We start from the raw sequence: 27,162 nt of genomic DNA, 5'->3' as shown, positions 1-27,162 counted from the left end.
ATGTGTGAAGGCGGCACATTGCAGGCCGAGGAGAGCCCTCACCCGCCGCTGGATCCGTCGGCCCCTGCACGTGGCTGGGGTCTCGAGGGCTTCCAGGAAACTGCATCAGTGAATGGCAGCCCCCAGCCTGTGCAGGTCAGTCTTGTGGTTCAGCTGCCACAGTTGTGATGCCAACTCTGACGAAGCCTGTGCCCACCACAATGGAAAGGGCTGGGTGCTGCAGACACGCACTGGACAGAGCCCAGGCCCAGCTCACCTGTAAATGGCAGCCACACCGCAGGCTTGATGGGTTCTGGCATCATCCTTTGGGCACCAGTACTCCAACTGGACGGTGCAGCTGTGAGTGGCTTTCCAGAACATTCTAACCATGCAGGTTCCACACATTCTTCTTGTTTCTCAATGAACCTCTTGGGCATGTTCCTGCTTTCTCTTTTTGCTCGACCTGCGTTTTCCCTTTCTTTGTACCAAATCACCTCTGGGTGCCAATGAAATGATCTCTTGTTTGCTCTACATGGACTTTGTTTGCGACCATGTGTGCAAAAGTATTTATGGTGAATTTGACTGTGTAACATATTTGATTCTTGGGGCATCCCAAAAGTACAATGGTAGCAGCTGCCAAAAGAAATCCAAGCTCTCTCTTGTTCCTGCTTCTGTTCTTGCCTCTTGTCCAGTACTCAGGTCAGGAAGCGGAGGGAACTGCTTTCTTTCCTTCCTGATCTTTATTGGGAACACTTAATTGTGTCCCAGTAAGTAAACTCCAGCCCTAGGGCTTAGATGTTTGTCTGTGAATTTTCTCACATCAAAGAAGTCTCTTCCAAATCCTAACATTTGTATTTTTAACTTGATGTGTATTGAATTTTGTTACATGCTTTTTTGATATCTGAGATATCTGTAGGATACTTTTCACAAACTAATAAAATTCATCATTATTAGAATTCTGACTCCTTCTTGAATTCCTGGAATAAGACCCACTTGGTCATGATTTAAAATGTGTTGATGGATATCTTGGCTAATACTTTAAAGCTTTGCGTTGGTCTGAAAGGCCTGTTGGGGTGGGGCATGCCCAGTGGTTCTTGAGGGACCCAGTGGTATCTGGGAATTTTGCAGGTAAAACATTTTGTACCCTACATCTTTGAGCCTCTCCTGACCAGCCTTTTTTTTTTCTCTCAGTCTTTGTCAATTTTTTCCATCAAAGTTCTATTTATTGGGGCTGGAGCAATAGCACAGTGGGTAGGGCATTTGCCTTGCACGCAACCAACCCAGGTTCAATTCCCAGCATCCCGTTACCAGTGTTACCAGAGCAGTGTTAGGAGTAATCCCTGTGCATCGACGGGTATGACTCAAAAAGAAAAAAAAAAAGTTACAGGGCTGGAGAGATAGCACAGCAGGTAGGGTGTTTGCCTTGCACATGGCCAACCCGGTTTTGATTCCCAGCATCCCATATGGTACCCTGAGCACCGCCAGGAGTAACTCCTGAGTGCAGAGCCAGGAGTAACCCCTGTGCATCGCCAGGTGTGACACAAAAAGCAAAAAAAAAAAAGTCATATTTATTTTGTAAAAATAATGTAATAACGTGTCTCATGCCTTTTATTATCATAATCATTAATATTGGTTTGATAGAATTTCTTTATCAATCACCAATCCTGCTGCATTTGGGGAGAAAATCCCTTCTACAATTTTCTAAATTCTTTCTGAAAATTGTTTGAGCTCTCTACTGGGATTAATTTTCGTTAAGTAGAATTTCAGAGGAAACCATTCACTTCATCTTGGTTTTGTATTTAATTTTTATAGTTACTCAAAAGTTTCAGAACTTTCAGTATTTTCTCCAGATAATAATCACCCTCATAATTTCTCATTGTCTCTCTCCCTTTAGTAAAATTGGCTTTTTCTATTTAATTTTCAGAGAACCAACTGTTTGATTCATTCTGTTATTTTTGTTTTATTTCTTTTAAAAAAATTCTCATTGATATTTGTTATCTTTAATTTTTATCACTTATGTCTTGGTATACTTTATCCCCTCTAGCTATTTAATTGGGTGATTATTTTCTTTAAATATTATAAAAGTAACTTATATAACAGTTTATAAAATATAAAATACCATGGATTCACTCCTTTTAAGTCTCAATTCAATTGCTTTTGGTATATTCACAGGGTTGTTCGGCAATCAGCAGGATTAATTTTAGAATATTTTTATTAGACCAAAAGTATATTTCACATTCATTAGCACTTAAGTCCATATTTCCCCCAAACCCACACATCTACTTTCTGCCTCTAAAGATTTGCATATTCAGGGCCTGAGCGATAGCACAGCTGGTAGGGCGTTTGCCTTGCATGCTTTGCCTTGCACATGGCCGACCCAGGTTCGATCCCCAGCATCCCATATGGTCCCCCATGCACCACCAGGAGTAATTCCTGAGTGCAAAGCCAGAAGTAACCCCTGAGCATCTCCCCAGGTGTGACCCAAAAAGCAAAAAATATATATATATTTGCATATTCATAGCACTGCACTGTCCTCCCGTTGTTCATGATTTGCTCGAGCACAAGTAACGTGAGACTTGTTACTGTTTTTGACATATCGGATACCTCATGGTTAGCTTGCCAGGCTTTGCCATGCCGGTGCGATAGTCTCAGTAGCTTGCGGGGCTCTCTGAGAGGGGTGGAGGAGTTGAACCCTGGTCAATGTGCACCGCAAGAGCCTTGCCATATATTTAAATATAATGTGAGCCTTTTTGTGGATTCTGTAACAACCTTGTTTGTGGATTCTGTAACAACTTGTTTGCAGGGTCCAGACCTGTACTAGAATGTATCAGTAGTCTGTTACTTTTTACAACAGTACAATACATGCTCAGAGAAGCTACATTTTATATGCTCGTGGAGGTTTGAGTTATTTCCACATAATGCTGATACATGTGTTTGTGAGGGCATATTTATTTCATCACTTCTCTAGATTATACTTCTAGAAGTGTAATTGATGTGTTCACAGGAAATAGTTTTTAACCTGAGCGGCAGGCGGACTGTCACAAAGTGATCCCGTATTCTCGCAAGCAGTGTATATATACTAGCCAGTGGTAGGGTTAAAGTGGCATCTCACTATAGTTTTCATATGCATTTCTCATTTATTGGCAATCCTTTTTCTGGAGTGGGGGGGGCCCACACCTGGCGATGCTCAAGGGGACTATATGAGATATCAAGCAAGGCAAGAGCCCTGCCCATTGTACTATCTCTCTGGCCCCTGGCAAACTTTATTTAGAGAAATGCCTATTAAGAACTTTTGTCCAGGGGCTGGAGCAATAGCACAGTGGGTAGGGCGTTTGCCTTGCATGTGGCCAACCTGGGTTCGATTCCCAGCATCCCATAGGGTCCCCTGAGCAGCTCCAGGGGTAATTCCTGAGTGCAGAGCCAGGAGTAACCCCTGTGCATCACCAGGTATGACCCAAAAACCAAAAAACAAAAAAAAAAACTTTTGTCCAACTTTTTTGTTGTATTATTTTTTTTATTATCATATTACAGGACTGGACTGATAGCACAGTGGGTAGGGAGTTTGCCTTTAACGCAGCTGACTTGGCCGACCGGGGTTCAATTCCTCTGCCCCTCTCGGAGAGCCCTGCAAGCTACGGAGAGTATCTCCCTGGCAGGGCAAAGCCTGGCAAGCTCCCCTTGGCGGCATTTGATATGCCAAACATAGTAACAAGTCTCACAATGGAGACGTTACTGGCCTGCTCAAGCAAATTGATGAACGACAGGGAGTACAGTGCAACAGTGTATCATATTATGAGTTTCATTTATAACTATTCTGCATTAAACTTCCTTATAAGAAATGATTTGCATTTCTCCCCATCTGTATGTTGTTTTCTACTTGATTGTATACTTTTTTTTTTAATTTGCTTTGGAACCGTGTTGCTGAGAGCCACGAGGCCTATACCTGATAGTTCCCAAGAGGCCTCATAATCTTGGGAATCAAACCAGGGGTGTTACATGGACGCCAGGCATATGCTCTAGCCCTCTGGGCTATCTCCCAACTCCTGGTTGTATATTTTATTTATTTTTTTTATTTTAATTGAAAGAGCCAGGATTTATCAAGTTATTGATAGTTGAATTTTTGGCGTATAATATTTCAACACCAGTCCCACCACCAGTGCGCCTATGTTCCATGTCCCCAGCCTCTGCATGTATCTTTTAAAGCATAAGATTCTTGCACTGGCTTCTTTAATAGTCGAAACACCGATGGCCCAGGTTGCTGCTGTGTTGAGGTTTCTGTGTGTGGTGGGAAGTCGGGCATATGTGCACAGCTAGTTTTCCCGGCACCATTTGTGGAAAAGACTGACATGGAGTGATAGTACAGCAGGTAAGATACTTGCCTTGCATGCGGCCAACCTGGGTTTGTTCACATGGTCCCCTGAGCATGGTCAGTTGTGATTCCTGAGCACAGAGCCAGAAGTAAGCCCTGAGCATCACATGACCCCAAGACCAAAAAGATTTAAAAAAAAAAAAAGCCTATTCTTTCCCATTTAAATTTTTTTAGTGGGCTGGAGCGATACTACAGCGGATAGGGTGTTTGCCTTGCACTCGGCTGACCCGGCTGACCTGGGTTCAACTCCTCCACCCTCTTGGAGAGCCCGGCAAGCTACCAAGAGTATCTCGCCCGCACAGCAAAGCCTGGCAAGCTTCCTGTGATGTATTCCATATGCCAAACACAGTAACAACAAGTCTCACGATGGAGATGTTACTGGGTCTGCTTGAGCAAATCGATGAACAATGGGAGGACAGTGCTACAGTGCTAGGGGTCTCATTAAAAATCTAAACTATAAAAGGGTTAATGCATAGATTCTCATTGTCTTCCATTTGATGTCAACATAGGTACTTAGGTCAATAACACAGGACTTGATAGCTATATTTTTGTGGTAACTTTTGAAATTGAGAAGTACGGCTTATTCCCCTTTATTTTAATTTAGATAGTCATTTTTGTCTTTCTACGTTTTAACAGCCTAGTTCGGCCTTGAGATTTTATCAGCCTCTCCTTTCTCATCCTTCTTAACGCTGCCGTATTGGTAGCTCTTTCAGGGTCAGGGGAATGAGACCCATTGTGATTACTGGTTTTGGCATATTGAGTACACCACAGATAGCTTGCCATGCTCTCCGCGAGGGATAGAGGCCTTTAGGGTGGCCTCTAATCGCCCTTGCAGGTGTTCCCATGGTTCAAACCATATTGGAACCCTATCAAACATGGTGCTGCAAACCAGCAAGATGGGTATTAAGTGTCTTATGATGTGTCGCGTGGCCACGAAGTGTGGCCGCCCACCTATGAGATGGTCAGACTTCTTCGTCAAGACCCTGAACAATTGGTTTGAGGCTCTTCATGTTCCTAGAACGAGCAGACGCCATTGGGCTACACTAGCACGCGACAGGGACGAATGGAGATGTTACTGGTGCCTGCTCGAGCAAATCGATGAGTAACGTGATGTCAAGTGATCAAGGGTGATCAAGTGATTTTTATTTAAGTCCGTTTTCATTTTCCTGGGTCCCTTGAGTCTCCCTCTATGTCTCAGGTTCGTCTCACCAATTTTTTCCAAAGTCAGCTAGAATTTTGATAGAGATTGTGTTGATTCTGCTACTTAATATGTGTGCAATGGCTGTTCAGGCTTCCCAGAGAACCATGGCTTGAGTGTTTCCACTCAGTGGTTACCATTCTACCAATGTCTTTGGGGAATAGGCTTTATGAAACTATCTGTTAGTTCCAGGATCTAGTAGGCAGTAAGGCACATGCCCAGCACGGGGCCCACCCACGTCCACTTCCTGGCACCACATGGTTTCCAGATCCTAAACAGGTACAGATCCTGTGGGTGGAGAATACTGCTCTCTCCCTCCGCCCTGGGAACCCATCACCCCAGGAACTCGGATGCTCTTTATGATGCAAAGTGATTTGCTTTGCAACCGGGAAGATAAAGCATTTCTCTCTCCTGAAGCCATAAAGCCTAGAAGTGGGTTAAAGAAAACACTTAGTCTCCCACTTAAAATAGCCCCAAAGCATGAAGGCTGGAAAGCCCTGGAGCTGCAGGAAGGAAGGAAATGGCCCAGGTTGGAAGGAAGGAAATGGCTCAGGTTGGACCCCTGAGAGAAGCTGCAGGAACAGAGGCTGTGCGGAGAGCATGAAAGACGGCCACCAGCTTCCACACTGGTCTCCTTGGCAACACCCTAGCAACAAACTCCTTTGCAGAGAAAGTCCCTAGTGTGGGCAGTTTGGAAAAAAACCTATAAAACCAAATTAGCAAAGGCGGGGGAGGGTGCATTCCCCATTCTGCCTCCTGCAGCTGCCCACATCTCAGTCAGGGCTGTATCTCTCTCTCTCTCTCTCTCTCTCTCTCTCTCTCTCTCTCTCTCTCTCTCTCTCTCTCTCTGTGTGTGTGTCTGTCTTTATGTGCCTCTGGCTCTCTGGCTCTCTCTGTATATGTGTGTGTCTTCTATGTCTCTTGTCTTTTTTTTTTTTTTTTGCTTTTTGGGTCACACCTGGTGATGCACAGGGGTTACTCCTGGCTCATGCACTCAGGAATTACTCCTGGCGGTGCTCAGGGGACCATATGGGATGCTGGGAATCGAACCCGGGTTGGCCGCGTGCAAGGCAAACGCCCTACCCGCTGTGCTATCGCTCCAGCCCCAATGATGGATCTTTGATTTTCTTTCGCAGCAGGCTTCCTTTTCTTCCTAGCCCAGCTGCTTCGAGAGGGTCTGTGTGGAGCAGGAAGAAGGCAGAGAGGGCGTCTGTACGGACAGTCCCTCCAGCGGGAAACGTGGATCCAGGAGGAACTCAGGACTGCAGAGGGAAACTGAGTCTACCAGGGGAAGCAAAAGCCAGAGGCAGGAAGCAAGGCAGCCTGGACAGAAAGCAGCCTTCCCTGCAAGAAAGAGCCCCCAAGCCCAGGAGGGGAGACAGGGACTCACACATCCCTGTACCTCGTCTCGTTCCAAAGCTGGTGGGTCACAGCCCTGAGCTCTGTGCCCCAGTCTTAACCGTGCAGCCATGGAGAAGACGCTGTCGGGACCCCCAGTGCACTGCCTCTGACCCTCAGGGCAGGGAGCCCTCCTCACCGCCTCTGTGACGCCACCTGTGGTCATGGAGGTGCATGAAACCTACCCCCCCCCCAACGTGGCTTTGGACAGAACTCAGCTGACGGGGTGTCTGTCTGTCCGGCACACAGCAGGTCAACTCATAGTTCTGCTCACTCCTCAGTGTGTTCTGCATTGAGTGGAGAGTAGTAACAGCATTCTCTGGGGAGGGAGGGGGAGATAAAGTTTCTAAGATCATTTTAATTTTGGGGGGGAGGGCTTTTTGGGTCACATCTGGCGATGATCAGGGCCAACTCCTGGCTCTGCACTCAGGAATCACTCCTGGCGCTGCTCAGGGGACCCTATGGGACGCCGGGGATTAAATCCAGGTTGGCCGCATGTAAGGCAAATACCCTCCCTGCTGTCCTATTGTTGCTCTGGCCCCGATTATCTTACTTTTAATAAGGGGGAACCATAAGATGCTTTGAGGGGTGTTGGTCCTGTTCGCTGATTCAAGCAGAAAAAAAGTGAGCCCAAGCCCAGAGAGGAGGTTCTGGGAACCGCAGAACCACTGGTTCCAATGACAGACAGGACGGAAAGGCTCCCTTAAAACCGTGACACAGTCAGGGCTAATTAGCTGGAGTTTGGCTGAGTTATTGGTCGAACAGCTTGGCTGTTTGCTGTTTGCTTCAGGTTGTGGCAGCACCCTGGAGTTGAAAGGTAAAACTTGACACAAATGTGGTTGCTCTGTGGAGTCTGAAAACCACCCCCCAGTAAAGTCCGGCGGGGGGAGGGGGCACATCTCCCCAGCCCCTCCCGTGTCCCAGATAATAAATCTCTGTCTACCTATGGTGCCCCTCACTTTGTGTTAGTTGAGATCCTGGTGTGGCCAGGAGCTGCCTGAATTCTGGGGTGCACCCCACTTTTCCCCCAAGCTTGCCTGCAAGTCCAGGAGCATGGGGGTGTGGGGTGGTGGGGCTGTAGGTGTCCCCAAGTCTGAATGCAGGGTAGGGAGCTGGTTCCACTGGCTGGGATAAAAACTTTTGGACTCAGCGGGGCTGGAGCGAGAGTCAGCAGGTAGGACACTTGACCAGGGTTCGACCCGAGGCACCATTTGTGGTCTCCGGAGCCCCACGAGGAGTGATGTCTGAGCACAGAGCCAGGAGTCATCCCTGAGTACCCCTACACTGCAGAATGGGCAGGCAGGGAGAGCCAGAACCTGAGAAGGACCTTGGGAGGAGCCGGCCAGCCTCTGTCCAGGGTCTAAGAGCACCTATCTGAAGCTTTCTGGACTCTAACAGAAGTCTGTAAGCATCAGTGCCAGAGGGGGAGCTGTATATGTAGAAAACCTAATTTGTATACTCAAGACCACGTATACGGCAGATCCGGTCCCGGCTGTGGAAACGGGCAAGACCCCAAGCACAGGAAGGTGCCGGGCGCAGGACCCCGCGGGTTGCTGGTGTTTGGACAGGAAGGCTATTTCCAGTTTCTTAATCTCAAGCTTAATGGCATAAGTGAGACATAAGCACACTTTCTTTATTAGAAAATAAAACGGAGGCTGGGGAGACAGCGCGCATGCCCAGCTCTCGTGAGTCAGATCCGGGCTTGCCTGGTCCCCTGAGCGCCTCAGGATATAGCCCTGGGGGGCTCCAAACACTGAGATGTGGCTCCCACTATAAAGCAACTGTAGCATTGTAGCACTGTCCTCCCACTGTTCATCGATTTGCTCGAGTGGGCACCAGTAACGTCTCTGTTGTGAAACTTGTTGTTACTGTTTTTGTCATATCGAATACGCCAGGCTCTACCCTGTGGGCACGATACTCTCCATAGCTTGCCCGGCTCTCCAAGAGGGGTGGAGGAATCGAACCCAGGTCAGCCACGTGCAAGGCAAACGCCCTAGCTGTGCTATTACTCCCCTTTTTCTTTTTTGGCTTTTTGTGTCACACCCAGCGACACTCCCGGGTTACTCCTGGCTCTGCACTTAGGAATTATTCCCAGTGTTCCCGGGGGGACCATGAGATGCTGGGGACCCAACCCCAGGCAGCTGCATGCAAGGTAAAACATTCTACCCGCTGGACTATTGCTCTCGCCCGGATCCCCGTTTTTTTTTTTTTTTTTGGTTTTGGGGTCATACCGACAGTGCTCAGGGATCACTCCTAGCAGTGCTAGGGGGACCATATGCAGTGCCGGGGATCAAATGAGCTCCAGCTGCACACCAGGCGAGTGTCTTAACCCCTGTCCTCTCTCCCCAAGGACTTCCTTTTTCCTTTTTCCCTTGTGTGCATGCGTGGAGGGGTGGGTATGGGAGGGAAGAGGAAGGGGGAGGGGGGTCTGCTCCTGACACTGCTCAGGAGCGACCCCTGCTGGTGTTCCGGGGGACTATATACAGTGCCAGCGATTGCATGGAGGGCAGCGAGGTAGGTGCCTTAAGCCCTAGTACCACCTCTCGGGCTCAAGACCCTCGTGACCATCCCCTGGACCCGGAGCCCATCCCTGAAGGACTAGCCACCACTTGTGTTTGTGAGGGTGAGGGTTTCATTCTAGACCTTTTTCTGGAAAGGAAATATTGTTTTGCAGGTGTAGGGGCGGAGGGAGGGCGAATGGAGAATGTTTGACCACACCTGTAAGTGCCCAGGGGCTGTTCCTAGTGCTAGACTCAGATGCTTCTAGAACCTTCTGGGGATACTGGGAGGGGGAGCAGAAGTGGGTGTGGTAGGGATGGGGGAGGGGCTATGAGGTGGGTGTGGTGGAGGCAGATGCTGGGGGTGGACCGTTATTAATCACCTGCAGGATTGTGTGAGGATGGACAGACAGACAGAGACAGCAGTGGGGGGTGGAGGGGGGTTCTGAGCTCAGCCAGGACGTCAGGACATCAGCAGTTGTGAAGGGTCTACCCTGTGACAGGCAGAGAGAGTGTGTGCCAGGGGCCAAGAACGGAGCCCAAGGGTCAGGATGAGTGAGTCCGAGAGCCACTGTTGGCTTAGGTAGCCCCGAAGCCACCAATGACAGGAAAGGAAGGGAAGGGAGGGCCCCCACAGAACTGGGGCAGGGCTGAAGCTTCCCCTAACGGCCTTTTCGCCTTTTGGGGTCACACCTGGCGATGCACAGGGGTTACTCCCGGCCTCTGCACTCAGAAATTACCCCTGGCGGTGCTCAGGGGACCATATGGGATGCTGGGAATCGAACCCGGGTTGGCCACGGGCAAGGCAAGCACCCTACCCGCTGTGCTATTGCTCCAGCCCCTCAGGGACTCTTTAACTTAGCAGTAATGTAGGATCAGGACACAGATGTGAGAGGCGGCACACCACACACATACACACACACACACACACACACACACACTCACACTCACACACACACTGGCACACTAGTTCAGAGGGCCCAGATGGCCCTAAATTGGCCAGTCCACAGCTGTAGAAAGGAAGAAATGGCTGGAATGTCTGACTCAGGAGACTGAGAACAGGGCCAGACCCCCAATTCCCAGAGCTGAGATCAGGCCTAGGGCAGTCGGGGCTGGAACAGGTTGGTCTCCGCCAGCAGTGTGGCTAACTGCTGTGCATGTTAGGGTCGAGGGCCTCCCCAAGAAGTGTAGCAGGCCTGGTAGACAGTACAGGGGCCAGATGTATGCAAGACGTGTTCGATCCCAATACAACGTGACCCCTCCAGCATGATTGGGGATCCCCATCACTGCAGGGCCTGACCCCAGCACTGAACTGCTAATCCCATTCATCACCCCTGGGAGTGCCCCCCAGGAACTGTCTGGAAGGCCCCCCGCCCAAACCAAAGCAACAAACAAAAGTATCAGCACAAAGACTGCAGAGAAGCCTAAGATTTGAGTGACGGAAGGTGGAACCCGCAGGTGAAATTCCCCCCTGCCCTCCGTTCTCAGGAAAGAGCAGGTGAGAGGAGGAAAGGAACCCCAAGTTTGAGAAAAGGCTGGGGGGCAATGGACCCAGAGAAGGCAGCTTTCAGGAGGAACTTCGGTTTCTGCTGAGCGGCTCTCTGATTTTTGCCGGGTTCCCCATTGGGACTTCAAGGGACCCATCAGCCTCTGAGATTCATTCATGCATGATTGATTCATGTGTGATTGATGATTCTTTTGCCTAGCAATAGGTTCTGATCAGGGCTAAAACTAGGAAGGCTGAGTGTAGCAGGGAGGGCGTTTGCCTTATATGTGGACAGCCTGTATTTGATCCCTGGCATCCCATAGGGTAATTACTGGGTCATCGAAGAAATAGCTAAGAGGACGAAGAACCTCTGGCTCCCGGCACATCTCTTTGATTCCACTGTTCTTCCTGCATTAACATACACCTCAGAGACCTGGGCCCTACGGAAACAGGATGAGAACGCTATTCGGGTCTCCCAAAGAGGAATTGAAAGAGCTATGCTTGGAATATCACGGTTCACTCAAATGAGAGAAAGAATCCGGAGTCAAGAATCAGGGACGCTGTCTCGTTTGCCAAGGCGTCAAAAATCAGATGGGCTGGTCACGTAATGAGATTTAGAGACGACCGCTGGACTAGAGCCATTACCGACTGGGTTCCACGGGATGTCAAAAGACCGTGTGGCCGCCCACCTACCAGATGGTCAGACTTCTTCATCAAGACCATGAATGATCGGTTTGAGGCTCTTCGTGTTCCTAGAACGAACAGATGCCATTGGGCTACACTAGCACGCGACAGGGACAAATGGAGACGTTACTGGAGCTCGCTCGAGCAAATTGACGATTAACGGGAAGTCAAGTGATCAAGTGTGATCCCATAGGGTCCCTCGAGGATCGCCAGGAGTAATTCCTGAGTACAGAGCCAGGAGTAACCCCTGAGCATCGCCAAGTGTGACACCCCCCAAAAAACAAAACACAATAATAATACTAAGAAGGCGCCTTACTTCAACCGGATCTGGTGTCCATTGATTTCTGTACTGGCAAATGACAAGGAAGATGAGGACTTGGCAGAGGCGCAGGATAAGGAGCATTTAACAAAGCAAGGAGACCATTGTCAGGGGCCTCCAGATGCAGAAAACAGCCATTAGCCCCGACACACCGGCTCTTAATTCTGGGTAAGTCGCTTTGTATTCCCCAGTTGGTTAGTTGGTTCTGCGATTCTTTTTTTCTTTTTGATGCAATCGCGTTTATTGCCTTGCCCCTGTGGATTCGGGTTTTGTGCTTTTCTGAGAAAGGGCTTCTCTGCCCTCCCATTAGGCATGTTCCTCGGGGTTCTCTTCTTGTGTTTTGTCATTTCTTTTATGCTAGTCATGGATCCATCTGGAGTTTATTTTCGTGAGAAAATAGGAAGCAAAATATTTCATGAGCAATGAGGAAGCGAGCTAACCCCGAGATGGTTTGTTTGTTTTCCCCAAATGATGAGCCAGTTGTATATCCTGGCTAATCTGTCCTTTGCCGGAACGTGGAAATGCCACTGGGACCGTATCCACAAGTGGCCGGTGTGTTTCCACCTCTCCTTAAAGCCTGAATTCTAGGCCTGAGCCTGTCCTGGGGAAAGCCCAGCATTTAGGGCTCCTGTCGACTTTACCAATCCCCTGTGCAGTTGCTGAGAGCCCAACCAGCATTCAGCTCCCTCATCCCTACATGATAGCTGCCCTCGCTATCACTGTCCCCACTGGACAGGTGGGAAAATGAGGCAGAACTGAACCGCCCAATTCACGTAGCTCCAAACAACCTGCAAACAGACGTTGTTAGCCATTTACTGAACAAACACTTGCTGTGTTTTAGTCTATGTGGTGTATGGGGGGGGGGGGGGGAGGAATTGGAGGGGGGCGGGGCCACACCTGGCTCAGTGCTCAGGATTGTTCCATCAGTTCTCGAGAGACTGCACGATATTAGGGATCAAACTGGGGCATCCTGTTTGCCAAGCCTGCGTGCCTTCCACCGAGCACCAGCTGGGATTTTATTTTATTTATTTATTTATTTTTTGGACTTGTTCTAAGTCAGAGTATCTATCTTTTTTTTTCTTTTATTTTCTTTTATTTTTTTTATTAGTGAAAGACCATGAGGTACAGTTGTAGACTTACAAATTTTTGTGCTTGGGTTTCTGTTGTACAATGATCAATCCCTCCACCAGTGCCCATTCCATCCCTCCACCAGTGCCCATTTTCCACCACCACGGGTCCCAGTATCCAACCCACCCCTCATCCCCTCCATCCCACCCTGCCTCTGTGGCAGGGCATTCCCTTTTGTTCTCTCTCTCTCCCTTTGGGTTTTGTGGTCTGCAAGAGAGGCATTGGGTGGCAATCATGTTTGGTCTGTAGTCTACTTTCCCAGCTGGAATTTTAACTGTCACTTCCGTTTTTCTTTTTTGCCATCATATGTCTATATAGAAATCGGATTCTGTATGTGAAATTCAGAACCATTCAACTTCCTGAATTCTCTTGGGTGTTCAATATATGTTGGGTCATGAATGTTTTCACTATATTCCCATGCAAGGTGTGTATTATAATTTGAACCTTATATAATAACTTTATTTTTCAATTCTCCTGCGAAAGATGAAATAATACTCTGTTTACCACCCCCCCCCCACACACACACCCCTTTCTTTTAAAAAAAAATTGTTTTATTAGTGAAACACCATGAGGTACAATTGTAGACTTACAAATTTTTGTGCTTGGGTTTCAGTTATTCAATGATCAAGTACCCATCCCTCCACCAGTGCCCATTTCCCACCACCACGGATCCCAGTATCCCTCCCACCCCCTCATCCCCCCATCCTACCCTGCCTCTGTGGCATGGCACTCCCTTTTGTTCTCTCTCCCACTTTGGGTGCTGTGGCCTGAAAAAGAGGCATCGAGTGGCAATCATGTTCGGTCTAGAGTCTACTTTCAGCATGCTTCTCCCATCCTCGGGGATGCTCCCAATACCCCCCCCATTTAGTGCTTCCTTCTACATCTGGGCTGCCTTTACCCCTAGAGTGTAAAGCTGGCCTCCAAGCCATGGAGTAAACCTCCTGGTATTTATCTCGGCTATTCTTGACACATCCCTTTTTTTTTTTCAATTATACAATGATCAAGTGCCCATCCCTCCACCAGTACCCATTTCCCACCACCACGGATCCCAGTACCCCTCCCACCCCCCATCTCCCCCATCCGAGTGCTACTAAATTTTTTTTTAATTTTTTTTTGTTTCTTTCTTTTTTTTTTTTTTACAGTTGTAGATTTACAATTTTTTGTGCTAGGGTTTCGATTATACAATGATCAGATACCCATCCCTCCACCAGTGCCCATTTTCCACCACCATGGATAATATCCCCCCACCCCCATCCCCCCCCATCCCCCCCTGCCTCTGTGGCAGGGCAATCCCCTGTGTTCTCTCTCTCCTTTTGGGTGTTGTGGTCTGCAAAAGAGGCATTGAGTGGCAAACATGTTCAGTCCATAGTCTACTTTCGACATGCATCTCCCCTCCTGGGAGGATCCTCCAAACACCCTTTATTTGGTGCTCCCTTCTCTATCTGAACTGCCCTTTCCTCTAGGATACTCGGCTGGCCTCTAAGTTACGGAGTAATCCTCCTGGTGCTGATCTCAGCTATTCTTGGGTATTAATCTCATACTTTGTTCCTTTATATCCCCCAGATGAATGCAATCTTTCTATGTCTATCCCTCTCTTACTGACTCATTTCACTTAACATGATACTTTCCATGTTGTACCACTTGTATGTAAATTTCATGACTTCATCTTTTCTAAGAGCTACATAGTACTCCATTGTGTAGATGTACCAAAGTTTCTTTAACCAGTCATCTGTTCTTGGGCATTCAGGTTTCTTCCAGTTTCTGGCTATTGTAAAGAGGGCTGCAATGAACAAACAAGTGCAGATGTCACTTCGACTATACATTTTTGCCTCTCTGGGATATATTCCCAGGAGTGGTATTGCTGGGTCAAATGGGAGCTCAATTTCTAATTTTTTGAGAATCGTCCATACTGTTTTCCAGAAGGGCTGAACCAGTGGACATTCCCACCAACAGTGAAGGAGTGTCCCTTTCTCGCCACATCCACGCCAGCATCGGTTGCTTTTGCTCTTTTGAATGTGGGCCAGTCTCTGAGGTGTGAGATGGTATCTCATTGTGGTTTTGATCTGCATCTCCCAGATGATTAATGATGTAGAGCATTTTCTCATGTGCTTTTTTGCCATTCGGATTTCTTCTTTGAGAAAGTTTCTGTTCATTTCATTGCCCCATTTTTGGAGACACATCCCTTTCTTACTCAGTTTCAGTAGGCTGGTTTCAGTAAGGATTTTATTTCTTTTTTTCTTTTTCTTTTTGGGTCACACCCAGCAATGCTCAGGGGTTACTCCTGGCTTTGCACTCAGGAATCACTCCTGGCAGTGCTTGGGGGACCATATGGGATGCGGGGAATCAAACCTGGGTTGGCCGCGTGCAAGGCAAACGTCCTACCCACTGTGCTATTGCTCCAGCCCCAAGGATTTTATTTCTTCTAGCAGTAATTCCTTTTCCCTTTAAATACGTTCCAAGTTGGGGCCGAAGCAATAGTACTGGAGGTAGGACATTTGCCTCGCACACAGCCAATCCGGGTTCAATCCCCAGCATCCCATGTGGTCCCCCAACGAAGCACCGCCAGGAGTAACCCCTGAGCATCACCTGGTGTGATCCAAAAAGTCTAAAAATAAATAATAAACGAATGTTTCAAGCTCTGTTTCTTGAACTTTCGATGATACTTTCTGAACCCTTACTTAAACTGTCTCCACCTCCCTCTGCTCTTGTTCCTAATGTCCAAACATTTATATTTAAAATGTTTCTCCTGTGCTTAAAAGAGCAAAATCCTCCCCGCCCCTCACACCCCCCCACCCCCAAAATGCAGGCTGATTTCCTAGGCCAACTCAATTTTCTCCATCTATTTTTGGTTGTTTTGGGGCCACACCCAGTGATGTTCAGGGGATACGCCTGGCAATGCTCAGGGAAGCATATGTGATACCGGAGGGTGGAACTTGGTTGGTTGCATACAAAGCAAGTGCCCTACCCTCCATCCAACTTTAAAGACAAAAACAACATACCACTGCAAAAAGCAGAAATCCTTGGATCTTCTAATCTCACCAACACAAGCAGGTGACCACAACTGTGATCAAGAAAGCTGCTGATCCAGAAGCTTCCAGAACTTTGCACCTACATACCCAAGCTCCTGTTTCTCATGACCTTCCCATTCCTGATCAGTCACCTCTTGGGCCCACGTACCCTTGATGTGAAACTTCTCTTGCCTGTCTGGGTGGTTTTTCTGGATATTAACCAACTGTGTTCTCCTTCCCTGAGGGACCTGCCACTGTGTTCAAGACCACCAAGCTCTGCTCTGAATCCCACTGGGTCCTCTGGGCCTTCTACCCCCAGACTGTGGGTGCGGGGCTGGAGGTGCTCACGGGATCACCCCTTTGTCTTTGGAGCCCTGAACTTCAACCAAAGGGTCTCAGGATGGCTTATTCCACAGCAGGCTTCTCAGCATATGGGCCCCTACGACCCCAGGATCTTCCAAGGGGGGGTCACAGATGAAAAGTGCATTGTGGGGCTGGAGTGGTAATACTGCAGGTAGGGCGTTTGCCTTGCACGTGGCTGACCCAGGTTCGATTCCCAGCATCCCACATGGTCCTCCGAGCATTGCCAGGAGTAATTCTTTTTTTTGGTTTTTGGCTCACACCTGGCGATGCATAGGGGTTACTCCTGGCTCTGCACTCACGGGACCATATGGGATGCTGGGAATCGAACCCAGGTCGGCCGTGTGCAAGGCAAACGCCCTACACACTATCGCTCCAGCCCCCCAGGAGTAATTCTTGAGTGCAAATCCAGGAGTAACTCCTGTGTGTCTCCAGGTGTGACCCCCCCCCAAAAGGTAAAGGTAAAGGTAAGGTAAAGGCCCTCCCGTTGATCGTCAATTTGCTCGAATGGGCCCAGTAACGTCTCCATTGGAGACTTTGTTGTTACTGTGTCTGGCATATCGAATACTCTCGGTAGCTTGCCGGGCTCTCCGAGAGGGGCGGAGGAATCGAACCCGGGTCGGCCATGTTGGCCGCTTGTAAGGCGAACGCCCTACCCGCTATGCTATCGCTCCAGCAAGAAAAAAAAGAAAAGTGCATCGGGACAGAGGTGAGAGCACAGGAAGGAAACAGGGCTGGAAGGAGCCACAGTTGGGGAAGGTGAGAAATGCTGAACCCAGAACAACTCTCCCTGGGATGCCCCTATGCCTCCAAACTACAGATTTCAGGCCTGATTTCTGCCTTCCACGTCACATGTTCAGGTTTTTCAAACGCCACTGACACTTGCATTGGGCACCCCCAGCTTCCATCTCTGTCATCCTCCTATGGCCCTGTGGGCGTTATTCTCTTATTTTGTGGATTATTCTCTTGTTCTGTCTGCCTCCCCCTGCCCCATCTTCCATCACCTGGACAAATTCAACATCTTCTCCCTCTCCCCTGGCTTCTGTCTCTCTAGACTCATGGCCAGTCCCTGAGGGGAGGCGGCGTAAATCCAGGGGTGCGGTCCTGCTGCTTCTCCCCATTCTGGGGGGGTCTGCCCCACTTTCCTGGGAAAGTCCCCACCAGAGGCACCAGTGCCACTTCCTTCCCGACACAGGAGTCCATGCAGAGGCTCTCCGAATCCGCCCCGAGCCCCCAGGGCCTCTATGGGGCTATGACCACAGCACGCAAAGCTGCCTCCAGGCCAGTGAGGAGCACAGAGTCGAACCCACCAGTCCCGGGAGGGCATCGCCACGTCCAGCTTCACATCCACATGGGAGAAGCCCCCCCACCCATCCTCCCTCATGTCCCAGGAGCAGATGGGGAAGCTGAGGCTCCGGACTGGACCCACTTCAGGCAAAGGAACCACGCACTGGGCACCATAGCCCCGTCCAGAGGTGGCTCCCTCAGAGGGTGACTCGTGAACTGCTCCAGACCCCAACAGCATGCAGCTGGCAAGACGGGGAGGGCTGGACCCAAGGCAGAGGAGGTTTGGGACATGGTGAAAGATGAACATCCCGATGACATCTCGAATGATGAACGAGAAGGGCACAAAGGAGCAAAGCCACATTCACAGGAGTGGGGTGTGGCCCGCACAGACAGTGGCCCCGGGAAGGCCCCCGGGTGCAGAACAAAGCTAGGCTGAGACTCTTGGCTCTGGGAAGTGGGCAGCAGGGTGGACAGGCTGCCTCCTGCCCCTTCTGCCCCCACAGGCCACACCAGGCCCCCCAGTGGAAGAGCACATGGGCTCATCCTCCCTGAAGTTCTGTAGGACACCCCGGGACCCAGAGGGGACAGCGGTCAGCAAGCGAGCCAGCCAGAAACCCGCATCAGTCCCAGCAGGACCCAGCAGAGGGGCTGGGCTCATAGGTCGAGGGTGTCCACAGAGGCCTCTGGGGTCTAGGTGGGGGACCCTGGACACCCCTACTGTTGCTTGGATTTGTGGCACTCCAGAAACTCGGCAGGGCCCCACCCAACCTCAGCTCCCTGGATCGGGGCTTGATCACTGCGGGATCACTTTAGGGAATCCCTGAGCCCTGGGAGCCTCAATGTTCCCATCTGTGAAATGGAAAAACTAATACGAAGACTGCATTGGTTAGAACGATGATTTATTTGGATTTGGTGAAAGCCCATCCCAGGGTGGGAGGCTGTGGGAGAAACTCCAGGTGCGGCAGGAGGGAATGAGACCAGCACCGTCTTCCTGCAGCCATGCCAGCCAGTCACTGTCACTAGTCATCCATCACCAAGGCCAGAACCAGCTGCTCCCTGAGGTCTGCCTGGAGGAGAGGGGCTGGCTCAGCCCCGTGCACAAGGAAGGTCCCCCCCAGCCCACTCTGCACGGCGAGTATTATATGCCACCTACCCCAGGGACATGTGCACTTGCCTGGCCATGGACCAGTATCTCCCAGCACCTGGACTCAGTAACCAGATGTACCTCTTCCCAGGGTGCAGTGCCACATCTGTGGCAGCGCAGCTATGTTGTGAGGAATGGAGGCCCTGGGATCCTTGAGGCAGATGAACACCTGACACAAGTACACGGTTTCTCTGGGCTGCGGGACTCCCTGAGGGCCAGGGGGCAGGCGTGCTGCTCCTTAACCAGCCAGGGCTCTGGGGGCACCAGACCTGGTGCCTTGGCACCAACATTTCTGGGCTAAGTCTGGGTCTGAGATGATCTGACTCTCCCCAATTTACCCTGGAAAAGAGCCACAGTCTGGCCAACACAGTATCTTCTCACCTTCCAACCATCTTTTTTTTTATCTTTTCTTGTGATTTTTTTTGGGGGGGAGGGGGCATACCCAGTGATGCTCAGGAGTTCCTCCTGGCTCTGCATTCAGGAATTACTCCTGGCGGTGCTCGGGGGACCATATGGGATGCCGGGGATCGAACCAGGGTCAGCTGCATGCAAGGCAAATGCCCTACCCGCTGTACTACCACTCCAGCCCCCTTTCCTATCATCTTTAAAAACTTTTTCTATGGTCTGGGCAATAGTACAGCGGGGAGGACGTTTGTCTGGTACTTGGTCGACCCGGGTTCAATCCCCGGCATCCCATATGGTCCCCTGAGCACTGCCTGGAATGGAATTACTTCTGGGATGCCAGGATCAAACCTGGGTGGGCCACATGTAAGGTTAGGCACTTGCCTTACATGGCACGTGCCTTACAGGTTTGATCCTGGATGGGCCACGTGTAAGGCAAGTGCCTTACCCACTGGACTCTCACTCCAGCCCCAATTTCCCAGAACATTTTAAAACTTACAAAAATCATTCTACCAAAAAATTTTGCACACTTTATTTTGATCTAGGGAATGACATTCAGTATCCACACCTAACACTTTTCTGGATAACCTAGCTGAAGATTGCTAGGAAATGTCCCTGAGGTTTGATCTGTGTCTGATGTCTCATGTCGCAGTGGTACTCCCTGGATGCAGGCTGGCCCTCTGTGGTCTGTCTAGGACAGCATAATGAGCTTGAGTTTCCACCTGGGCCCACCAAATGTTCCCCCACTCCCCAGTCAAAACAGATGTTACATCAGCTAAAAACTGTAATTTTATAACATTGGATTTAATAAAGTACTGTCTACTTTGGTTTTTGTTTCCAGCCTAGCCCTCATCTAGTTTGCAGGTGCAAAATATTAAGAGCCAGAGTGCTAGGACACTTGTCTTGCATGTGGCTGACCTGAGTTTGATTTTTGGCACCACACAGCCCTACCAGGAGTGATCCCCAAGTCAGGAGTAAGCCCTGAGCAAAGCTGGTTGATGGGAGGGGTGTGGGATTTAAAAAAACCTGCGGAAGAAGGCAGATTTTGTTTCTAAACCCCGAGTATGAGCAGCTGTTGCCACCCTGAGTAATTTTCACTATTACCTGTGGTGCTTTAGAACAATGTTTCTCACCCTTCCCTACAGCGGCCCCCAGTCCTACCCTAGTTGCATGCCGTGTGGAGCCCCCTTTAGGAGATCTGCACCTGTGCACCTTTGGGATACGCTGGGGCATTAGAGCATAAAGAACCAAAAATCCCCCACTGGACCTGCCTATGGGGAATCAGCCTCTGAGATGGGGTCTTAAGTCAAACACCCCCCAAGCCATTCAGGGGGTGAGATTCCTGGCTGCTCCCTGCCCACGGAGAAACAACATCCCTGTTTGCATTTAAAAACAAAAATGAGACAAATCCAGAAAAACCTAAGTCCTTTTTACATTGTTGCCCACTGGAAGCCATAAAAACCTGAAAACCAAAGTCCTTTTTACATTTGTGGTCCACTTGCAAAACCTTCTTTTGGGCTAGCCCACTCCTGTCTGATTGCTGAGAACTCCTATGCATCCTGCAGTGCCCATCGGAGCAAGAGCCCCACCATGAAGTCCTCCTAGCATGCACTGGTGCAGGGTGAACGGCTGTCCACCTTGTCCTACCAGAGGGGCCCACATCATCTCCCATTGGGAAGCGCACAGAGGAGGCCCCCACAGGAAGGGCACCTGTGCCCAGGAGCCACAAAGACATGGCTGAACTCAGAAGCCACTTTCAAGTGGCGAGAAAAAAAAGCCATCCTGGAGCTGGACAAGACAGTCTGGCGGGCAAGATGCTTGCCTTATATGCAGCAGACCCAGGTTCGATCCCCGGTGCTGTAAATTTGGACCAAGAACAAGAACAAACCAAAAGAACAACAATATCAACCCCCGCCTCTCTCCCCACCCAGCAAGGGATGTGCGGGCCATGCAGGTGCGCATGCGCATAGCATCTCCCACCACGGGGTCCAGGGCCGCAGAACACACGCGAGGGATCCTTGGGAGAGCTTCAGGGAATCTGCAGCAGTGCGGCCGGCTGTAGCATCACGGTCACCCAAATCCGGCCTTTCTCATCCTCGATGCCAGGGTCCTGGGACCAGAGTCACTGTGGGATAGGCTCCAAGGCCCTTGGAGGCCCCCAGCCCTGTCCCCGGCTTCTCGGGTGCATGTAGAGCCGCCCTGGTGCTGAGGAAGAGCAGCCCTGGGCGGGGCTTGTAAGTCCATGGGCGTGGCTAGATGTCGCTGGGCGGGACTTAGGGCGGAGCCAGGCCAGAGAGTGGCCAGGGAAGCCTGAGGGCGGGGCCAAAACAAAAAGGCTACGCAAATACTCAACCGCATTGACCCAAGTGAGCGAATACTAGCTCACCTGCTCTGGGAAATCATGAGGTGTTGCTTCCAAGGTATAGGAAGGCGTCTCCCACATGGACAAGTAAGGGGAATGATCCACTGGAAAATCCAAATCCATTCCCAGAAAGGGAGATGCAGGCAAGCCATTGCGGGAAGGAAGAAAGGAAGGGGCTAGCTCTGACTAGTGTCTCCTTTACTTGTCAGACCCCTTGCGCGATGAAGCCAGGTTAGTTCCTCCCCTCCACCCCTCCTCTCCCGCCAGTACCCTTGCCCCCTCCCCACCCACCTACACACACAATTTCAGCAAAACTTGCAGAGAGACTGGAGCACTAGTACAGAACGTAGGGCGCTCGCCTTGCATGCCGTCGACCCAGGTTTGATCCCCCGCTTCCCATATGGTCCCCCAAATACCGCCAAAGTAATTCCCGAGTGCAGAGCTAGGTGTAACCCGAGCCTCACTGGCTGTGGTGCCAAAACCAACAAACAAAACCACCTAGTAGAGACTGCCTCGGCTTTCCTGAAGTCCCATGCACGCAGAAGAGAGATGGGAATGTCGGAGTGATGAGTATTAAGAGTACTCCTAATTGGGCTGGAGCGATAGCACAGCTGGGAGGGTGTTTCCCTTGCACGCGGCCCACCTGGGTTCAAATTCCCAGCATCCCATATGGTCCCCCAAGCACCGCCAGGAGTAATTCCTGAGTGCATGCGCCAGGAGTGACCCCTGTGCATTACCGGGTGTGACCCAAAAAGAAAAAAAAGTGCTCAGAATTTCCCTTGAATGTTGCAAGAGAAACACCACCTACGCAAGGCTCAGATCTTCACTAGGAGACTTCCAGGGACGCCTCTCCTCACCCCCACCCCAGCTGAGTTCAGTTCCTACCCTCTGCCCTGAGCACGGGGAGTCTGGGGAGTGGTTCAGGGTTCCTAAATTCAGGTCTCACCCGAAGGCCGCTGTGAAATAGGCCAAGTCAGAGTCCCAAATGGTGGAAGAGGGGCACGTGAACTGACCAGCCCCCACTGGACAGGCAAGCTCTCCCGGGTTGCAGCCGTTCCTAGCTTGTTGCTCTCACGCAAGCGCAAGTGTGCTTGCCCACGCCCCCCCCCCCGGGGGGGGGCAACCTGGCATACGCGCATGCGTAGGGCTCCACCTGCGTCTGCAGCTTCCTTCGTTGCCCTCGTGGGGCTGTGGTTTCAAATGTGCTTTCATTTAACCCATCAGAAGGAGACAATTGGCTTTTTAAGTGGGTCATTCCCTGAAGTCTAGTGGCGGCCTTCATCTACGGATGCAGAAATTGCGTCTTTGCAAAGAACAGGCATCTAACCCAAGGCTGGCGTGAGCAGAGCCGGGACTCAGCACAGAGGGGGCACCCTAAATCCAAATGAGTCTGATTCCAAAGCCCAGGCCCTTCTACAGCACCCCAGTACTAAAGCTGTTGGTGAACAGATAGAAAGCAGAACGTCAGGGCTGGGGCGATAGTACAGTGGGGAGGGCGTTTACCTTGGTGGCTGATCTGACATCCCACAAGGTCCCCCAGGCTCTGCCAGGACTAATTCCAGGGTGCAGAGCCAGGAGTCAGAGTTAAAATGCCTGATGATCCGTTGTGCTTGCCTAGAGATCCCTCACACCAATGGAGTTGGCCCATGCCAGTGCTGAAAGCATCTCCCCCTACACACGTTACCGCCACCACCACTGTTTATGCAGCTATCTCCTGGTCCCCTCAGTCACCAGCATGTCTCCCCATTGCCATGTTTCCACATGGAGAGCCAGCAGAGGATGGCAGTTGATCCTCCAGAGCCCAAATCTCGACCCTGTTACTCTTTGGCCATGTGAACTTCGGCAAGCAACTTCCGGTGTAACAGGTTGGGTGGGAAGCCCACCTGTGCCAGAGCTGAGCCCGTTCCAGGAGTCCATGCCAACCAGCCGACATTTCCAAGACAGACTTCTCAGCCAAGGCAGCCACGCATCATGCCTGCTCAGAGCACCTTCAAACCTCGCTTCTGGGGCCAGAGAGTTAGTCCAGTAGGGAGGGTACTTGCTTTGCAAATAGTCAACCAGATTTGATCTCAGAACTCTAGATGGGAGATGAAGGCAGGAAGGCGGCGAGATGGAGCGCCAAGAGACTAGCATAGGGGACAGGAGGGATAGGGGAGTGCACCAGCCCGAGGCGATGAAGACGTTTTTCTTCCCTGTATAGAACGTGGATGAGTTTCTGATTCACATCCTAACAGGAGCTGATGGGCAAAGCCTCCTCAAGACAGATTTGTATCCAGGGGCTGGAGCAATAGCACAGCAGGTAGGGCGTTTGCCTTGCATGCAGCCAACCTAGGTTCGATTTCCAGCATCCCACACGGTCCCCCGAGCACCGACAGGAGTAATTCCTGAGTGCATGAACCAGGAGTAACTCCTGTGCATCGCCGGGTGTGACCCAAAAACAAAACAAAACAAAACAAAAAAGACAGATCTGTATCCAAACCCCCAAACCCAAGGTCTTACACAACATCTCCATGTGAGTGTGGAAGATGGTGTGTGAGATTCGGCCAGAGCAGAGGTGGCGCACCCACAGAGTACGGAGGGCTTCCTGCCGGTCAGCAACTTATTCCTACACCTGACCTCCTTCACATGCATCTGTGAGGTCAGTGACTTTGAGATAGCGGATATTTCGCACCCAAAAGCCAAGTGGACCAGCCAGTTCCTTAGTGGCCTCATCAACCTCATCCACTTCCTAGAGGCCTGCTGAGGGACCCACATGGAGTTCCCGAAACCACAACACCCAAAAGGAGAGAGAGAACAAAAGGGAATACCCTGCCACAGAGGCAGGGTGGGATGGAGGGATAGGGGGTGGGAGGGATACTGGGACCTGTGGTGGTGGAAAATGGGCACTGGTGGAGGGATAGGTACTCGATCATTGTATAATAAAAACCCAAGCACAAAAATGTGTAAGTCTACAACTGTACCTCATGGTATTTCACTAACAAAAATTTTTTTAAACAATGTAAATGATGGAGAATGGGCACTGGTGGAGGGATGGGTACTGGATCATTGTATAACTGAAACCCAAGCACAAAAATTTGTAAGTCTACAACTGTACCTCATGATATTTCACTAATAAAAATTTAAAATATATATATATATATATATATCTTCCGCGGACAAGAGGAGTCAGCTGAATAGCGCCCACCAGGTGGGCAGCTGAGGCTGGAGTGACTGGACTCGGTTCCCTCCAACGAGCAGAGTGCCAGCAGCCGTTGGATAATACCCAGGTGCTGCAGCAGACACTGAGTCAATTCCAGCCGAAAACTGCTGGAGAGCAATGAGCAGAAGAAATACATTTCGGGGGCTGGAGCATAGCAGGTAGGGTGTTTGCCTTGCATGTGGCTGACCCGGGTTCTACTCCCAGCATCCCATATGGTTCCCTGAGCACCGCCAGGAGTCATTCCTGAGTGCAAAGGCAGGGGGAGTAAACCCTAAGCATCGCCAGGTATGACCCAAAAAAAAAAAAATCCCACAAAGAAATACATTTCGAAGAAAACCTAGCCCCTGACTGAGCTGAAGCTCTTGCTGGCATCCTCAAAAGAGCTGCAGAACAGTCTGAAAACCAAGAGGGTTGATTCTAGGGAGAAGCTGAAGAACTTCAAGGAGCAGATGAAGGACCTGGTCCAAGAAGCTCAAGGCCTCCCGGCAGGAGGTTCTAGACAGGTTCGACGTGTCCTGGGACTCGGTGGAGGGGCTGCCCTCGTACCAGCTGGAGGTGGTGCTGTATCAGAGGAAGGGTAGGAGCTGGTGGGCAGCCTGGACAGGCCAGCCCGGACCTCCAAGGAGAACCTGAGCCCGGAGTAGCAGCTCGAGATGGCCGAGTTGGCCCTGAAGAAGCCGAAGGCAGAGGAGAACTTGCTTCGGCGGCTGCTGGTGGCCAAGAAGGAGAAGCTGGAGGCCGCCTAGCTCGGGATCAGCAAGAAACACGAGGACACAAAGCTGTGTGAGTGCGTGGTCATCGAGGACTGTAAGAAGGTGCAGAAGAAGCTAAGGACGTGCTGTCAGTACCAGACGAGCAACATGCTGGAGGTGCAGAAGGTGAAGTTGAGGATGCAGCAGCTACAGGACGCGGCCGAGAGGGAGCGGTTCAAGTTCCACGAGATCTTCCTCAGCCTCAAGGCTGGGCTGGATAAGCACCACGAGGGGCTGGAGAGGGTGTGGGCCAACACTTGAGCAGCACTGCAGAGGGGAACGGCAGCTCTGCTGAGGGTGTGGCTGTACCTGACCGACTCCTGAAGGCCCCGGAGGGAGGCCACTGGCCGGGGAGGGCATGCAGGTGCTCAGGTGCGCTATGACTGACCCCCGAGGCACTCAGCACTCAGGAGTTGGCACCTAGCACGCAGCACCCAGCCTCACCCCACAGTCCCCACCCTTGAGGTTGTCACCTGTGGCCTCTCTGGGATATTCTGGGTGTCCCCAGGGGCCAAACTCCCTTCGTGTCCTCTGCTTGATGAGGCTGTTTGGACTGAAGACTAAACGGGATCATTCACAGCTGCAAAAAAAAAAAAAATCAATAAAAGAATTCTAGATGGTTCCCTCAGCCCCTCCAGGAGTCCTGAGTACGGCTGGGTGTGACCCCCAAACAAACCCACAAAAATATTGTTGCTGCTGCTCTATCCCTCCCATCATTGTTCATTGATTTGCTCGAGCGGGCCCAGTAACGTCTCCATTTTGAGACTTATTGTTACTGCATTTGGCATATTGAATATGTCACGGGTAGCTTGCCAGGCTTGGTAACTTGCCGGGCTCTCTGAAAGGGGCGGAGGAATCGAACCTGGCTCGGCCAGGACGGTCACTCGCAAGGCAAATGCCCTACCGCTGTGCTATATCACTCCAGCCTGGCTAGTAAGTAGCACTGTCCTCCTGTTGTTCGTCGATTTGCTCGAGCGGGCCCAGTAACGTCTCCATTTTGAGACTTGTTGTTACTGTGTTTGCCACATCGAATACGCCATGGGTAGCTTGCCAGGCTTTGCCGTACAGGCGAGATACTCAGTAGCTTGCCAGGCTCTCCAGGAGGGGCGGAGGAATCTAACCCAGCTAGGCTGGGCAGGCTGCGCGCAAGGCAAACGCCCTACCACTGTGCTATCGCTCCATCCCGGCTAGTAAGTACACTGAGCAAATCAGTAACGAACAAGCAGCTGAGGCCCGGGGCCTGGGCCAGGTGAGGTCCTGCTCAGGATGGGCCCCTGGAGAGGGGTGCTGGGTGAACTCAGGACAGGGACAGATGCCAGGGGAGGTCCCAAGAGCAGGATGAGGGGATGTCTGAGGACCAGAAAGGCTGAGACCAGGTGAGATGAGGATGTGGACTGGGTCCAGAAGGTCAAGACTCCAGGCCGGGGCCTTGGAGTAGCTGAGGAAGGTTGAGGGGGCCTCTGGGGATCCCAGACATGGGCTGGTTGCTGCATGTGCTGGTTGCTGCATGCGTGAGGGCTGAGCTCTCAGCATGCACAGCAGAAGCCAGAGAGCAGCGGGGAGGCAGTTGGTGGCAGGGGCAGGTGGGG

At 50.8% G+C, this 27,162-nt stretch overlaps 1 pseudogene; it reads left to right on the top strand.

Moving 5' to 3' along the window:
* On the top strand, positions 1 to 25,834 carry LOC130017578 (kinetochore protein Nuf2-like; annotated as a pseudogene).
* Positions 25,835 to 27,162: the final 1,328 nt, after the last annotated feature.

The sequence above is a fragment of the Sorex fumeus genome, unplaced genomic scaffold (genome assembly GCF_029834395.1).
Source record: "Sorex fumeus unplaced genomic scaffold, SorFum_2.1 ptg000201l, whole genome shotgun sequence".
Taxonomy (NCBI): domain Eukaryota; kingdom Metazoa; phylum Chordata; class Mammalia; order Eulipotyphla; family Soricidae; genus Sorex; species Sorex fumeus.
The sequence above is the reverse complement of the archived record's forward strand: the minus strand, read 5'-3'. Positions and strand labels throughout refer to the sequence as shown.